General features: G+C 47.2%; 2 protein-coding genes across 5 annotated transcripts in view; one reads left to right on the top strand and one right to left on the bottom strand.

Moving 5' to 3' along the window:
* The window catches only part of HYKK (hydroxylysine kinase), a 90,777-nt gene extending 75,290 nt beyond the window's left edge, over positions 1–15,487 (bottom strand). The window contains exon 1 of one of the 2 annotated variants that reach the window (XM_044279777.1): positions 15,267–15,487. The gene's annotated coding sequence lies outside the window, so the exon portion shown is untranslated. The remainder of the gene's footprint in view (positions 1–15,266) is intronic. The other variant, XM_044279776.1, reaches the window with a different exon arrangement.
* LOC122927687 (very long-chain acyl-CoA synthetase-like) overlaps positions 1–18,482 on the top strand; it is a 173,683-nt gene that overhangs the window by 68,131 nt on the left and 87,070 nt on the right. The window lies entirely within an intron of this gene.

Genomic DNA, 18,482 nt, shown 5'->3' with positions numbered 1-18,482 from the left:
TCCGCATGATTTTTTACGGATCCATGGATACATGGATCGGATCCACAAAACGCATGCGGACGTCTGAATGGAGCCTTACAGGGGGGTTATCAATGACAGGGGGTGATCAGGGTGATCACCCCCCTGTCACTGATCACCCCCCCTGTAAGGCTCCATTCAGACATCCGCATGATTTTTTACGGATACATGGATACATGGATCGGATCCACAAAACGCATGCGGACGTCTGAATGGAGCCTTACAGGGGGGTTATCAATGACAGGGGGGTGATCAGGGAGTGTATATGGGTGATCACCCGCCTGTCATTGATCACCCCCCTGTAAGGCTCCATTCAGACGTCCGTATGCTTTTTGCGGATCCGATCCATGTATCCGTGGATCCGTAAAAATCATACGGACGTCTGAACGGAGCCTGACAAGGGGGTGATCAATGACAGGGCGGTGATCAATGACAGGGGGGTGATCAGGGAGTTTATATGGGGTGATCATGGGTGATCAGGGGTTTATAAGGGGTTAATAAGTGACGGGGTGGGGGGGTGTAGTGTAGTGTGGTGTTTGGTGCGACTGTACTGACCTTCCTGAGTCCTCTGGTGGTCGATCCTAACAAAAGGGACCACCAGAGGACCAGGTAGGAGGTATATTAGACGCTGTTATGAAAACAGCGTCTAATATACCTGTTAGGGGTTAAAAAATTCGGATCTCCAGCCTGCCAGCGAACGATCGCCGCTGGCATGCTGGAGATCCACTCGCTTACCTTCCATTCCTGTGAGCGCGCGCGCCTGTGTGCGCGCGTTCACAGGAAATCTCGCGTCTCGCGAGATGACGCATATATGCGTGACTGTGCGCCAGCCTGCCACCTCCGGAATGCACATGTGCGTTAGGCGGTCCGGAGGTGGTTAAAGTAGCCACCTTTTGCTTTGATTACGGCTTTGCACACTCTTGGCATTCTCTTGATGAGCTTCAAGAGGTAGTCACCTGAAATGGTCTTCCAACAGTCTTGAAGGAGTTCCCAGAGATGCTTAGCACTTGTTGGCCCTTTTGCCTTCACTCTGCGGTCCAGCTCACCCGAAACCATCTCAATTGGGTTCAGGTCCGGTGACTGTGGAGGCCAGGTCATCTGGCGCAGCACCCCTATCCTTCATGGTCAAATAGCCCTTACACAGCCTGGAGGGGTGTTTGGGGTCATTGTCCTGTTGAAAAATAAATGATGGTCCAACTAAACGCAAACCGGATGGAATAGCATGCCGCTGCAAGATGCTGTGGTAGCCATGCTGGTTCAGTATGCCTTCAATTTTGAATAAATCCCCAACAGTGTCACCAGCAAAGCACCCCCACACCATCACCCCTCCTCCTCCATGTTTCATGGTGGGAACCAGGCATGTAGAGTTTATCCGTTCACCTTTTCTGCGTCGCACAAAGACACGGTGGTTGGAACCAAAGATCTCAAATTTGGACTCATCAGACCAAAGCACAGATTTCCACTGGTTTAATGTCTATTCCTTGTGTTCTTTAGCCCAAACAAGTCTCTTCTGCTTGTTGCCTGTCCTTAGCAGTGGTTTCCTAGCAGATATTCTACCATGAAGGCCTGATTCACACAGTATCCTCTTAACAGTTGTGTCTGCTGATAGAACTCTGTGTGACATTGACCTGGTCTCTAATCTGAGCTGCTGTTAACCTGCGATTTCTGAGGCTGGTGACTCGGATGAACTTATCCTCCGCAGCAGAGGTGACTTTTGGTCTTCCTTTCCTGAGGCGGTCCGCATGTGAGCCAGTTTCTTTGTAGCGCTTGATGGTTTTTGTGACTGCGCTTGTGGACACTTTCAAAGTTTTCCCAATTTTTCGGACTGACTGACCTTCATTTCTTAAAGTAATGATGGCCACTCGTTTTTCTTTACTTAGCTGCTTTTTTCTTGCCATAATACAAATTCTAACAGTCTATTCAGTAGGACTATCAGCTGTGTATCCACCTGACTTCTCCACAACGCAACTGATGGTCCCAACCCCATTTATAAGGCAAGAAATCCCACTTATTAAACCTGACAGGGCACACCTGTGAAGTGAAAACCATTTCAGGTGACTACCTCTTGAAGCTCATCAGGAGAATGCCAAGAGTGTGCAAAGCAGTAATCAAAGCAAAAGGTGGCTATTTTGAAGAACCTAGAATATGACATATTTTCAGTTGTTTCACACTTTTTTGTTATGTATATAATTCCACATGTGTTAATTCATAGTTTTGATGCCTTCAGTGTGAATCTACAATTTTCATAGTCATGAAAATAAAGAAAACTCTTTGAGTGAGAAGGTGTGTCCAAACTTTTGGTCTGTACTGTATCTATTGAAGTCTACATGTCCGTGAAAAATCACTGACCGTACATGAACGGCATGCATGTGTGGTCCGTTTTTCATGGACCATTTGTTGGAAATTCTCTGGAAATTAATTTACAGCTGAGCAGATGACACATGGAGGGCAAAAAACAAACATATTGATCCTTCACCAACATCTTAACAGATGAAACATGGACAGATTTTCAACGGACATGGAAATGTGAACAAGGCTTCATCTTGTTCTCTCCTGGAGACGTACAAGTCATCTCAGCCACCTGATGCATGTATAATAATAGGCTGGGTGGTTTGTAAAGTAATCTACCCAGTTCTGTATATGAACACAGGCTGGCTGACATTAGGTATACCCTATATCTGTATGTAGTGCAGTCAGTGTACTGTGCCATGTGCCACTTGTGCGAGGGGAGGGGACTAGTGTAGCATACCAAACCACAGGGGAAAACACGTGAGGCTCACGGTGGGCCGATGGGTGCAATAGTTCATGTACTCACGGTTAGCAGATGCCTCCCTGGGCTGGCGTACAGTGGATGGGAAGACGAAATCCTCCAGGGCACTCTTGGTAGCAGGGAACACCAGCCAGATGGCAGTTGAGGTGCCCTTGATGGTAATTGGTGTTAGGTGCTTTTGCGGCTGGGCCCCTGGTTTGTGACGCCAGCACCGTTAGGTGCAAATGTTGGTAGTAGTAGTTGAAATGATGTTATAGAATAAGGGAAACTAGAGCTTTCAACAAACTCCCAATACTTTACTGAAGCTGATCCATAGATCATCAAGGTATTTAAAAGTCATTTACATAAAGGCAGCTTTCACAGCGATTCACATTAGTTCCCAGACGTTGCATAAGGAATCAGTCTTTCTCTCTCTTATTTCTCCAGGTTGGAGGGATGCACTCTCTCTGTTGTACTGTATAATGCTGTACCTCTGTATCCTCTTCTAGGAATACTATACTCACACAAATGGCCCTTTTGTCTTTAATTATGGTGGGTAGCTTGTAGCTTTGAATCTCTCCACCTGAAGCAAAGGAGTCCGGAGTCTGATAAGTTATAGGCAAATGACTATTTGTCGCATTTGTGTGAGGGGAGGTGGGGCATGCAGCTTATAAGCAGCAGCCTCCTCCTCACCTTACCAGCGGCTCGTTTCTGCGTCACTTCCGGGCGAAGCGGCACTCACGTGAGTAACAGGCTCTGGTCGGCATCGACATCCCCATCGGCATTGGCATCAGGCAGCGGTAAGATCGGGGCCTTGCGGCCTCATCCCAGGGGGCGACAGATCTGGCTTCCACGTGTTAAGAGCCGTGCTCTGCTGCCTCAAGTTGTCCCAGCACATCATCTGCTGGTTGGCAGTGTCATTACAGCACATAGTTATTCTGTTATATGTTCATTACAACTCGGCTTATGCTGGGAAGTGTTCTTAGCCATCCTATGTTAGAATTGATGTAAAAAAAAAGGGGAAAAAAAAGTGTATGGGTCATGTGTATATCCAGTCTTATGCTACAGCATAAGACGTGGCAGAAAAACATGGGTTTATACTCAGCCCTCACAGGGGTCATATCTGGTTGCACGGGTGCCGTTGGTTTGGCATTGTATTATCTTGGTCACCTTATGGCGGTCTCTCATAAACTGGTGGAAGGCATCTCTTCATTCCAGCCAACATACGGCAGGACATAATTGACGGCAAGGACATTAACTTAGCATCGTTACTCATAACAGCCCACGAGGCGCCAGACAACAAGACCATAGTCTGTGGGGAGGTCTCGGTTGTCCTCAAATCTAAGGATGTGAGGTTAAACAGAAAACTCAGCATACCGGAGTTAGTCTTAGCCTTTAGTCTATACAGAGATGTCATCTGTACTGTTAACCCTCAGTGCAGGGAGGAGTTAGACCTTTATATGTACAATGTGGTGGATCTAGCCTATAAATATGGTGGGTCCGCCTTTTATGACTATAACCGTTCCTTTTCAGCGAAGGCTGCAGCGGCGTTGGCTCAATGCCAACACACGGTGGATTGGTCCAATATTGATATAGAACTGTTCTGTAGACACTTTTCAGGCCTCAAAGCTCCTGCCTGTTCTAAGTGCAACTCTTACCCCCACATGACAGACTTGTGCTCATATGTCAACAATCCAGCACAGTCGCAGGCTAGTAATTTTCCTGGGCCATCAGTCAGCAAAAGTGTCCCGGGGGTGGACAAGTTGGGGATTCCCATCAAGTATTTGGGGAAGTCTCAAATTTGCAACAACTTTAATTACTCGGCGTGCCATTACAGCCAGTGTAGACTCCTGCATTTATGTGCTATATGTTTCAGAGCCCACCCCCATGTGTCTTGTCAAACAGAAAAATCTGGATCCAGCATGACTAAGCGTGGTGGACGTTGGTCTCCTTCATGCTCTGTTAGGGTCCCATCCAGATGCCGACTAGGTACAGTTTCTCATCAATGGTTTGTCCGCCGGATTCCATACAGGTCTATTATTGGCTCTACCACAGACCACTTACGAATGCAAGAACCTGTTGTCAGCCTCAATAGACCCTGTGGCTATTTCTCAGCTCATTCAGGCCGAATTGGACAAGGGGTACCTCATCGGGCCATTCGAACAACCCCCTTTGATTGTTGGAGGGTAAACCCTGTTGGTGTAGTGTCTGGGAAATTCAGCAATAAAAAAAAGTATATACGACCTGTCAGCCCCACATTAATTACCTATACCTAGCCTTAATTCTCTAATCCCTTCTGAAGAATTCACAATGAAATACACTTCTATCGACGAAGCCATTCAGGTGATACTGAGGTTGGGTAGGGGGGCTTGGTCTTCTAAAGCAGACATCACAGATGCTTTTAAGCTGCTCCGAATTCAACCTGAGCTGTGGCAATGGCATGGGCTTAAGTGGTTAAACAAATTACTTTGCCAATAAATTGACCTTTGGCTCTAAATCCAGCCCATGGTTATTTAATCAGTTTGCCAGGTCCCTACATTGGATCCTTCAAGACTTATTTTGTGTCAATCACGTCATTCATTACTTGGATGACTTCCTCTTGATAGAACCCCCAGAACATACACCCCAGGACCTACAGGTATTACAGTCGGTGTTTGCAGACCTCAGGGTGCCTGTAGCCCCACACAAGGTGGAAGGGCCCAGTACTGCCATTACATTTCTTGGTATTCGTCTGGATATTGGCAGCATGGAAGCTAGCCTTCCTCAAGACAAACTGCTCAGGGTCAAAGAGGCGGTACACAAGCTAGCCCGAGTTAGGGTCACTACCAAATCAGATCTCCAGTCCCTGCTTGGTATGCTCAACTTTGCTATGCGTATCATACCCCAAGGCAGGTCATTTATTTCCAGACTGTTAAAATTGCTGCCACATGCTCGCGATCAGGATAGTCCAGTAGTCATGGATCAGGAAGCTATGGCAGATTTGGTCATGTGGGATAAGTTCTTGACACAGTGGAATGGTATCTCGTTATTCATCCCGGCAGTTTCAAATAACTCTGCAATAGTTCACACGGATGTGTCATCTTCAGTGGGCTTTGCAGCTATCTTCGGCTCTCATTGGTTTGCAGACCAATGGCCACCGGAGGTTGTGAGCTTGGAGGGTTTCTCCAGGTGTTCCCCATTATTCGAGATTTAGCCCCTCGTGGGGGCTGCTTGGGTATGGGGACCACTATGGAGGAATCAGACAGTTCTTTTTGTAACTGACAACGAGGCATTAGTCCAGATCCTCTCAAAGGGTAGGTCAGGCTCCACACAGATCATGTCGTTCGTCAGGAGACTGGTTTGGATGCCGCTTCAATATAATTTTCACATCAAGTGTGAACACATTTTGGGGGGCAAGTTAATGTGGCTGCGGATGCATTATCTAGGGGTAACTTGTCACTCTTTTTTCAGGTCTCTCCACAGGCAGACCGCATACCGTCACCAGCTTCCAGGCTCGACCAGTTAGTGATGGACTAGCAGTTCACCTCGCCACCGCCAGGTCTCTCATGACTAAAGCCCTGTCCTGTAACATCCTGAGGACATATAAGAAGGCATGGACCTCGTTCTGTAGTTTTAAAAGAACCCATTCTTTGGCAGGAGTAGGCAACATATCTTACCTACTGGCCTTTGCTGCATTTTGCCACTTTCACCTGAAGATGTCATTTAGCACCATTAAGTTATACCTGGCTGGGATTCAACACCATATGTATCTACGGCATCCGAATCAACCCTCCTTGTCTTCAGCACGTCCTATTAGAATGTTACTGAAAGGTATCCAGAAGGGGTCCGCTGTGGCCCGCCCTACGTGACAGTCATTTATGGGGTCAATGTTCAGATTGCTATCAGATAAACTAGCCTTCGGTAAGCACACTAGCTTATTGATCAAGACAGCCATGTACCTAGCCTTCTACGGCTTTCTCAGACCAGGCGAGTTCACCTGCGCCACAACATGCAAGAGCTATCTGAGGAAGGATCAGCTGTCATGGGATGGGTCATGTTACATTCTTACCTTAACATCTACAAAGACGGCCCGAGCAGGTCAGCGGACAGAGGTTAGATACTTCCCCACTGGTAACAAATGGTGCCCAGTTATAGCATTACAGGAGTGGTTGCACTTTATTGAAACAACCTCGGGGGATGCTCCTCTGCTAAGACTAGGTACCGCGCCTTTGAGTTGTCAGAACTTTCTCAAATTTATCCGCATTGCGGAATATTGGCATCAACCCCAGTTCCATCACGGGGCATTCATTTTGCATTGGTGCGGCTTCTGCCGCCTCCGAGCACAACGTCCCGGTGCATGTTATAAAGAAATTAGGCAGGTGGAAGTCGGCTTGTTATGCACGGTATATACCAAATCCGCAGTGTGAAATGTTTCATGCTTTCAGGAATCTGGTTTTGTAATTCTTGTCAATAAACACAATTTCCTTAAGCTATGTTTGTGGTTTTTGGCCCCTTTAGCCAACCCTCTGTACAGCAGTCTCAGCATACCCCTAATGTTTAAGGAGTAGGTAGGTAGGTAGGTATACTACTCATAAGCCGACCCGAATACAAGTTATAGCCAAATAATTATTTGCCGCATTTGTGTGAGGAGAGACGGGGCATGCCGCTTATAAGCCGCAGCCTCCTCCACACCTTACCAGCGGCTCGTTTCTGGCCCACCCTCCCAAATCCCCTTTATTCTAACAACTCAATGGGGGGGCCTCTTTAGCCTACCCTCCGTACAGCACTCTCGGCATACCCCTACTGCTTAAGGAGAAGTAGGTAGGTAGGTAGCTATAGTACTCATAAGCCGACCCGAATACAAATGACAGTTACCTTCCTTCGTCAATATCCTCATTCCCTCTCTGGGTAGCCTGGAGATACTGTAATTTTTTTCCCCTTCTATGGGCTGGTACATGGAACTAAGTATGGAGTTTGGATAACTCACAAAAATGGCTGCTGAGGTTCAGCTTGTCCTCAGACATGACACACTGACCTTCTTCTTCCTGCACTGTGAACACACTAAGTGTAGGGCGGCGTTAGCCATGGGAGGCTTGTCAGAACCTCACCCTTCTTATGTAATTTATGAGAACAAATTTACAAGTACAGTTTACATGAAACACAATTACAACATTAAGCAGTGTGTTTCAGGACACTGCACTAGGGGCCCACCTTAGGATTCCTCTGCTCCCCTGTCAGACAGTTTGAACTGGTCAGGGGATAAAGACATTCTTGTTGGTGTCCCCCACCTCAGCATTTCCAGTCTTCTGTCCGGGTAAATGTAACAGCAGCACAAATCTATCTCTGTCCTGCCTGTGACAATGGGTCAGCATAGACATAAAATGTTTCAGCTGAGTCCAGTCAGGCAACTGGAAATGACGTAAGCCTGACCGAGCAATGCTTGCCTTGGAATCTGGTTCATACATTATCTCTGTCGGCATAAACGTACAGGATATATTATCGTACATATAATTGTAGTGAAGTTTTACCTCAAGTATGCAACATGTCAGAACTTTCTGGATTGTGTAAGGATACGGCCGCACAGCACAGTCCTGCCGCAATTTCAATGTAGCCGCACTATGGACAAGTACCGGACCGCCATACAGGCTGTTTGTCCACACTGGCTACCATGCATTTACCCCCAGCCATTTAAGTCACTTTGACATTACTAATTCTCTCTTGGCGTTAAAGAGCTTGAAAGGAGCTGGATACAGTCCTAGGAGACCACAGAGTGTCCTACATGACTTGCCATGGCAGTGTGGTCATTTTCAATGTGGGTTACATCAGGGGCGTCGCTAAAATTCAGGGCCTGGGCCCCGGATGTTTTGTCCCCTGCCCCGAATGTCCTGCCTGCCTGCTAGATACAACTGTATTGCCGTACACAGAACGGCAATACAATTGAATCTTACACTGGGAAGATGCGAAGGACCTGTGGTGACATCACAGGTCATGTGATCAGCAAAACAGGCTGTGATAGGATGACCTGATAGGATGACCTGGATGATGTCACCATCATGTGACCAGTGCAGGATTGGACCGGAATGAAGAGGAGAAGGAGCCTAATGGTGATATCTGTACATGAGGAGAGGTAAGTTAAGGGAGAGGCAGATGCTGGGAGTTGTAGTTATTTAACTGGGATGTATGTTAGGGCTGAAGAGAGGGATGTTATTGACATGGAACTGTGTGCTTGAGGTGCCTGGGGAAGGGAGTGATGTTATTTTCATGGGACTGTATGTTGAAAGTGGATGGTGGGGGAGAATGATGTTTATGTACATGGGACTTAATGTTTAGGCTACGTTCACACTTGCGTTTGGGGATCCGCTTGTGAGATCTGTTTCAAGGCTCTCACAAGCAGCCCTAAATGCATTAGTTTAACCCCAATGCATTCTGAATGGATGCGGATCCATTCAGAATGCATCCGTTCAGGACCGATTCGTTTGTATTAGATTTGAATTTCTAAGTCTCAATACGGATCCGTCCTGACTTACATTGAAAGTTAATGGGGGATGGAACCGTTTACAATTGCACCATTTTGTGTCAATGCAAAGGGATGCGACTTATGGCCGCTCCTAAGGGTGGGACTCAGCCCTTTCGTGGGACGCCGGGGGGGGGGTACTTTTGCAGCAGTCGCCTTTTGGCGGTAGAAAAGGGTGCTGTTGGCAGTTCAACGAGGGGCATTGTAAGTTCTTGTCCGACTGCCGTTTTTAAACACGAATGTTTGGGATGTGGGGGCTCCCATAGTTTTAGCCGGTGTTTTAAACGGGGAAAATGGAAGGGACAGGAGGCTGCTCAGAAGAGGTCTGACGCCGGTGAGAGTGGAAGAGATGCTTCCGTTCCTAAACACATACCCTAGGAGGGCGGCGGCGGAGCTGCTGAGGAAAGGATTTGTTGAAGGTTTTAGGATCCTGTGCACGTCAGTTGGGGTTGGGGGTAGTGTACGGAATTTAGTGTCTGCTCTGTCTAGGCTGGGAGCCGTGCGTGAAAAGATCGAGAAGGAGGTTAGGGCGGGCAGAGTAGCTGCTGGGCCATTCGCCGAGAGTCCTTTGCCAGACTTGCACATATCGACATTCGGGTTGGTACCCAAAAAAGAGCCGAATAAGTTTCGGCTCATTCATCATCTGTCTTATTCAGCGGGGAGTTAGGTGAACGACGGTATAGATCAGGAGCTTTGTTCCGTGTCTTATACGTCTTTCGACGAAGCTGTCGCTTGGGTGCGGCATTTAGGGCAGGGCACATTATTGGCGAAAATGGATATAGAGGCGGCTTTTCAGTCAGTGCTGCACTATCTGGCCAAATTTTTGTTCATTGGGCCAGCCAGCATGCGGAGTTGTTCTATTTTGCTGCATACGATGGAGCGTGTGGCGGCTGCGTTTGGGGTCCCATTGGCTCCCAAGAAGATGGAAAGCCCTGCAACTGCTGTTAAATTTTTGGGCATTGTCATTGACACGGTTAAGATGGAATGTCGTTTGCCGGAGGAAAAAATTGAGTGACTTAGTAATGGAAGTTGAGAGTTTACGGAGGGCTAAGAAGGTGCAGTTGCGTAGGTTTTAGTCGGTTTTGGGTAAGCTGAACTTTGCGTGCCGGATTTTGCCTATGGGCAGGGTTTTTTGTAGGCACTTGGCTATGGCAACGGCGGGTGTGGTCTCCCCGTCCCATTACGTGAGATTGTCTGCGGAGGTGAGGGCGGATTTGGCGGTGCGGGAGCAATTTCTGGCGTAGTACAATGGTAGGTCGGTGTGGATAGACGGGCATATCTCCAACATCGACTTAGAACTTTTTACTGACACGTCTGGTTCTTGCGGGTTTGGTGCTTATTGTCAAGGGGCAGCGGGCTGGCTTAATTTCCAACATGGCATTATTGGAACTGTTTCCCATTATTTTGGCGGTTGAATTGTGGGGGGACTTGCTGCGGAATAACCAAGTGCGTTTTTGCTGTGACAACGTGGGTGTAGTCCAGGCTATCAATTCGCAATCGGCAAGTTTCCCGCCGGTGATATGTTTGTTGCGACATTTGGTTTTACGGGGTTTGTTGTTAAATGCGTGTTTTGTTGCTGTTCACGTTCTAGGTGTTAAAACTTCTGTGGCTGACGCTCTTTCTCGTTTTCAGTGGGATCATTTTCGTCGACTGGTGCCGAAGGCAGTAGAGCGGGGGTGCCTGTGTCCTCAGTGGCTCTAAAGCGTGGCCTTGGGGTCTCCATATCACTGATCAGGCAGTCAGTGAGTACCGGTATGTGGTCGGCTTATCCTGCTGTGTGGCCCTTATGGTAACAGTTGATTGAGCAAGTTGGGGGTTGTGATACGGCAGATTATTTTAGGATCCTATTGATTTATTTTGTGGGTTTAGCATTTAGCGATGGATTGTCTTATTCTGTGGTGGCGAAGTGGGTGTCAGCAGTTTCCTTTTGGTTATGCATGTGGGGTGTGTTGGACGTTTCAAAATGTTTCCTGGTGCTTCAAGCTTTAAAAGGTTTCCGGCAGAGTACCTTTAGCAGGGACAAACGACACCCGGTGTTATATGAATTGTTGCAGCGTTTGTGGAGGCAGGTGGGTGTGATTTGTGAAGCAAGTTATGAAGTGTGCTTGTTTAGGGCAGCGTTTTCATTGGCATTTTTTGGTGCATTCAGGGTATCTGAGTTGGTTGCGCGGAGTAAACTTGGGGCAGATGGTTTGCAGCGAGGGGATGTGGTACTGTGTGCGGAGGGGTTACGGTGTTTTTTGTTGCGGAAATCAAAAACAGACCCGGAGGGAAGGGGCACTCATTTTGTGTTGGGGAGTCAGTGGTTTGCCCGGTTATATGTGTTGGGGAATTTTTGGCGGTAAGGCCGGACATGGCAGGCCCCTTTTTAGTACATCAGAACGGGACGGCATTGTCTCGTTTTCAGTTCGTAGCGATATTCCGGAAATGCCTTGCGGCAGAAGGCCTGGTGGCAAATGAGTTTGCGTCTCACTCATTTAGGATTTGGTGCTGCCACCGAAGCATTGAGGGAGAGGCTGTGATTAGGCGTATAGGTAGATAAGAGTCGGCAAGTTTTTGTTCCTACACCCGTCCGCATTTGTTGTCTCATGTGGGCTAAGGGATGGGAGGATGGTGGTTGTTGAGTTCAGCAGTGGTTCTAAGGAATGGTTTTGTGTATGTTGCTGATGTTTTTTTCTGTTATTTTACATTTCTTTCAGGGCCCGTTCCGTGTTTAGCCTGGATTTTTGGCCACTCTTATGTGTATTGGGGGGGTCGGAGAGCGGACGTATGAAGGAACGGTAGGCAGTTGGGGTTTGATGTCGGAGAGTTACAGGTTCGATGGATAGGTATACGGGGTTTGATGTGGGGTCGAGTGGTTCCTGAATTTTGTCATCACGCAGCGTTGTATCGACCCCCGGATATAGTGGTGCTACACGCGGGAGGGAACGACTTGTCCATTCGTCGATCCCGGGATGTGATCAGGGACATCAAGTTGGACTTGTTGAGATTGTTAGCGGATTATCCAGGCTTATTGGTGGTATGGTCGGACATTGTTGCCCAGCGGGCTTGGAGATTTGCGAGGTCCGTGGATAAACTTAACAGAGCACGGGCGAAGGTTAGCAGGGAAGTAGGCCGTTTTGTGAGGAGACAAGGGGGTTTTGTAGTGCTCCATAAGGAGTTGGAAGGGTCGTCCAGTATGTTTTTAAGGCGTGATGGGGTTTATTTGAACGAGATCGGGATTGACATGTGGACTTTGGGCTTGCAGGAAGGTTTGGAAGTGGCCTTTTAGGTGTGGAGGGACGCACGTAGGTGAGGGGACCCCTATGTTCGTCTGGTGGCAGGTTAAAGGAGTGATCCTGGGAGGCAAAACTTGGAATAGGTGCAAGGCTATATCTTTTGCGGCGTGCATCTAGGACGTTGTGGTAAATGGCAAGCTGGGGGATCCTGTTTGGGCTAATAGCCTGACAGGGGTTTAATTCCAAGAGTTGGTGCCCTTGGGTCGGAGAGTGCGGCCCAGGGTAAGGTTGGATTAAACCTGGATCATGTGAGGAGGTTCACGAGGGGCGAATGTGGTTACTTGGATTGCCTTCTAGGATCCCTTCATGTTCAAATGTTACACATTGTTGTGATGTTGGATTAATATAGGATTGTCGTGGTAATAATGTTTGGTGCAATTTATTGGACTATTTGTTATGCTACTAGGTATTTGTACAATACTTAGTAATTGTGTTAATAAATTAAGCTACGGCTTTTTACGCAAGTCATGTGTTTGTGTCTTTCTTGGGTTATAAGGGTTGGAGAGCCAGGAAAATCTTCCGTCCCACTAAGTCATGGTATATAACACTCCGCTTCAATACGTTTTTTGGGGGGACGACTGGTATATCACATCAGTAGAAATTATTTGTTCCAATAACGCTTGTCCCTCTATATACCTGCAGTATCGCAGCAGAACCGCACACAACTGCCGCACAATACAAATGCACTATAATAAACTTTCTAACATAGAAAGTATATTATAACATTGTACAAGGAAGGCAATCCATTAGAATATACATAAAGATAAAATGTAACCTTTAATAATGTTACTATGAGGGTCCATTCACACGTCCGTAAGTGTTTTGCGAATCCGCAAAACACGGACACCGGCAATGTGCATTCTGAAATTTGCAGACCGCACATGGCCGGCAGTATAATAGAAAATGCCTAATCTTGTCTGCAATTGCGGACAAGAATAGGACATGTTCTATTTTTTTGCGGAAACGGAAGCACGGATACGGAAGTCTGGATCCGCAAATGCGGATGTGGATCCGTAAATGCGGATGCGGACAGCACATTACGGCCCCATTGAAAATTAATGGGTCTGCACCCGTTCCGCAAAATTGTGGAACGGATGCGGACCCATTTTGCGGACGTGTGAATAGAAAAGATATCCCTCAAAATGAAAATAAATTAAATTAATTAATTATAAAGTTAAGCAAAAAGCATAGATGTGGTAGGCAATAACAAGTGCTCGGCGGCACTAAATCAGGTGCTCGGCGGCACTAAATCAGAAACCATATGTCCTACCACAATCCGGGGGGTTCCAGTGCACATCGTTGAATCCTGGAGGGAAAGCAAAAAATATCTATCCCTGGGCTAGATGATGATGTGATATTAAAGGACAGGGTGGGCAAAGAACTGTCCCTGATATTGCCCTACAGGGGGGTGCTATTCTGGCCCTGATAGCCTAACCACAGACCACCCACCCTGATAACAGCGACCCACGTCCGGAACCTTACCCTATATAAAAATGGCCCTAGTAAGCCCCTAGCCCTTAGGCACCTGACTTCCAGGTGATCACTATATAGAGCTATGTGTTTTTGACTCATTATAAAAGTATATTATAAGTATATCGCACCCCTCTGTGTATCACACATATCGATAGCACACCTATACCAGTCCTTAAAATGACTTTTGTGGCCCTATTAGCTAGCGTTTGGTGTCCCTAACAGCCTTTCCCTTCTCCACACAGCAACCTCTCCCTACACTGGCAAAACTGAATGTAAAATGGCGGCCAGATCAGGTTTGTTTATAAGGTAGGGGGTATGTCCATGTGCTGAAACGTCTTAATTGGCTGTCCTGTACCACCTCATGGATGTGTCATGGCTCAAAGCTCTTCACAATGTAAAAGAATATGGCGGGCACGAATATCTCCGTATGTTCGGCAAATCGCGAACACGCAAAGTTTGCCGCAAAACGACCGCCGGGCGAACCGCATCTCTAGCGCTGACAGCCTGATCTCCTGACGCTCTGGGGATACAGAAGGATCATACTGCTGTAGTGCCCTGGAGCAGTTGTACTGTGAAGTCCAGACATTTGCCCCTGTTTCCCCTGTGCAGAGTTATAAACTCCTTATGTTATTTTACTTGAAAGGGTTAACTTGCACTGTTTAATACTGAGTAACTGCATTTTATATGTATGTTGTGATATATATCCTGTATATATATGAGGGAGCAGCGACTTTGTCAGCAGTGTGCCCTGCGTTTTCACCGTTCAGTAATGCGCTCATTTGGAGAGTGCTGCTTACCATAAAATGATAATAAGTCTGGTATATGTGTGTTTACTCCTGTAAAACTGGCCCGAGGATTATCACATGGATGCCACCCGTTAGCCACCAAGTCTCCATTAGGAGTCATGCCCAGCAGATGCCCATTTCGTTCTTCTCTAGGTGGGCCTGCTATATCCTAAGGGCTTACTTCATTAGCTTCCTTTCTGCAAGGACCGTGTTACTGGTGGAAAAGACCTTAAACAGTAATCAAAGTCCAACAGCACTGTGTGCTCGGCACGGTGGGCAGACATTTACCATCTACATCTGCGTACTGGTGCCTATAAAATACTAAGTTCCACAGAGTCTATGAAGCACAATGACACAAGGTGCTAAAGCGGTCAGTGACTATCAATGTCTGGGAGCAGTCCTCCGTAAAGAACAGCACATGATTAACCCGATAATTCTCAGGGCTTGCTCTAAAATCCTGGACATATTACCTGGCGTTCCCGGAGCCTGATGTCAGTCGCTCTCAGTGGATAAGCTTTTTCTTAAACACTTTCCCGAGCACTTGTAAAGGAAACAGGGGGTCTGAGGCCGGCTGAGGGGGCCTGATTCCATCCAGGAACTAAAGCGTGTTCTTGATCTGAAAGACTTCTCCCAGAACAGCTGCAGATTTCTCTACAGGAAGCAGCAGAAGTGAACTTTGCATTCAGGACAAGCAAGAGAGCAGCGCTGTACCTTTAAGGGGCTGGACACTTTCTGGTTACTTTTGACCAATGTGTTTGTACAACGTCTTTACAGCCCTTAGTATTCTAGCTTTTGTTGAAATTCTGTGCCATTTTCTATATTTCATAAGGCATGGCCCCTTGTTTTCTGCTGTCCACACAAGAAGGTCCTGTCCGTAAAATGGCTGCTGATTGAGGGTCCAGGCAAAGCATCTAGCCTCATCTAGTCAAATACACTGCACCCTTAGTGCCGCCACACAGCAGAATGCTCCCTTTAGTGCCCCAACATGGTAGAATGCCCCTTTAGTGCCTTCACTTAACCCTTTATAGTCCCTCCTTACAGTCAAATTCTCTCTTTAGGGCCCCTTACAATAGAATTCCCCTTGCAGCCACACAGTAACATTTTATTTTATGCACTTATATAGCACTACTATATTCCGCAGCGCTTTACAGTCATTAGCATCACACTGTCACCAATGGAGCTCACAGTCTAAGGTCCCTATCAGTAGGTCTTTGGAGTGTGGGAGGAAACCAGAGAACCCAGAGGAAACCCATGTAAACACGGGGAGAAGATACAAATTCCATGCAGATGTTGTCCTTGGTCAGATTCGAACCTAGGACCCCAGCGCTGCAAGGCACAGTGCTAACCACTGCCCCTTTAGTGCGCCACACAGTACTTATGCCCCCTTAAGTTGTGATAAATAAGTAATGCTAGATCATCCTCTAGAGGAGGCACTAGATCCCGGTGTCCTGGTGGTTGGGTTCACATCACGTTTTTCCCCATCCGTTTAACGTATACAAAAAAATGTATGCTTTTTATTTACCATTGTAAAAAAAAAAAAAAGTATATATTTACCACACTCTGCAGGAAACAAGAACGTGATGTTCTGCGTTTTTGTATCCTTTTTTTTCAAACGTTTACATCAAACAGAGACATAAAAAATGATGTGAACCCACCCTTAGGCGACATTCACACGACCGTTGTGTTTTGCGGGCCGCACATGGCTGGCACTATGATAAAAAATGCCTATTCTTGTCCGGTGTGCTGTCTGCACCTTTCTGGCCCCATTGGAATCAAAGGGTCCGCACCCGTTCCGCAAAACTGCAGAACGGATGCGGACCCATTCATACAGTCGTGTGAATGAGCCCTTATAATCATAGACACAAGCTTCAGCAAAATGACTACTGCCTAACGTCTCCACCTAGTGCTTGGAGCATCACTTACTGTACATGCGGCTGGATGCACTAACACAACCAAATGTCTCCCGACACAACGTCTGTTGTTGCTGCCGCGCGAAAGACGTAATGAACCCCCAAGCAACTTCCCCACAAACCTCCTCTCACGGTTAATCAAGATCACACTTGCCAAAAAACTCCCACCCCTGAGGAATGATGCCTTCTTAATGGCCCCACAGAATAGTTATACCCCTTAGTCCATCCTCTCAGTAGTCCTCCTCCAAATATATATTTGAGGCTGGTGGTACTTGACTAGATTATTTTGGTGGTAATTCTCATCATTTTACAGGTCACAGTAAATGCTAGTGATGAGGTGTTATCAGTATATTGAGCTATAGACACGTATCACTTATAATCTTTATCAATCATTGTGTTTTTCCAATTTGTCCGTAAAAATGTCCCTGATTTTGGGATCAATTGTCCAGAACAAAGAAAAATTCTATTTGGCAGCCCTGGCAGTGAGGACATGGCACCTACCTGGATGAGTACATGAGGACAGGCCGGGGGATGATCCTTGTCCTGTGCGCTCTTCTACTCAGTCCTGCATGCAATGTCACTGCATCATGCCTGCTGGAGGGAGCACAGCCGGGGTATGAGGCCCGGGCCCTAATGGATGAGAGACATAATCTGGGCACACACACAGTAGTCATGACCAGACCACTTTCATAACCCCAAAAAGGAGGATATCAAACTCTCAAAAGGAGGACATGATTCCTGGGACAGCGGGTGGAGCCTGGTTGTGGCACGAGATGGTCGCATCCTGAGAGCTCCGGCGTGCTTCTGTTTCATATGTGAAAGGCGAGCTAGAGCCACCATTATAGTGCAGTACGCAGCTCTGCAGGGTGAGCGAATGTGAGGTCACAGGGGTAGTTACTAAACCGAGGGGGATCTTGGTACTCACCGTTTTTTATATACCCTGGGCAGGCGTACAGCAGTGATGGAGAGGCTGGCACATGGATCCTCTGGGGCATTCTCTATGTATAGGGACCAGGCCGGGTAGTAGGTGAGGTGCCCTGGGTGTTGCAAGTTTAGTGTGCCGGTGGCAAGATCCCTTAAAGTTTGCGACGCCAGTGCCGGTACGGTGGAACACCGACTTGTTGTAGGAATAATTGAGGAACACAAGTTGCAGTGAACCAGAACTTATTTTTACTGAACAGTTCAACTATATACAGTCTTTAGTTAGTTCCACATGTAAAAGGTTGGTAACAGGCAGGCTTCATATAAATGGCAGGCAAAGTCCTTGCAAGAGACTCAGAAGGAAAAACACTTACAGATCAGGCTGCATTTTCCTTAAAGGGGTTGTCCCACTTCATTAAATAGGGTTACATTAAATCATTGCCCCCCACTGAACATTTCTTCTAATACATGTCATAAAAAAAACATAGCATTCAGCCTAAAAACGCTCCTTTCACTCCCCTTTGTTTGTGCTGGTATCCCATGGATACGGCCGCATTTCGCCGGCCGCATCCATGCCGCACCTGCGCACTGGTAACTATTGCGATCCTACAGCCGGCCTCTCACTCACACTGTGAGCGCGCACGTCGCATAGTTCTGCGCATGCGCGGGCGCCCGATCATATCAATGTATTACTGCTTTCTTGTAGCAGGAGGGAGCGCACGGCGTCATAGCAACCGAGGACGCCGTGCGCTCCCTCCTGCCGCCGGAATACAGTGATACTCTCTTATAGATCATAGCTGTGTATTACTGTTTTCCGGCAGCAGGATGGAGCGCACGGCGTCATAGCAACCGAGG

This window comes from Bufo gargarizans, chromosome 2, assembly GCF_014858855.1.
Source record: "Bufo gargarizans isolate SCDJY-AF-19 chromosome 2, ASM1485885v1, whole genome shotgun sequence".
NCBI classification, from domain to species: Eukaryota; Metazoa; Chordata; class Amphibia; order Anura; family Bufonidae; genus Bufo; species Bufo gargarizans.
This window is presented reverse-complemented; position numbering and strand designations above follow the sequence as displayed.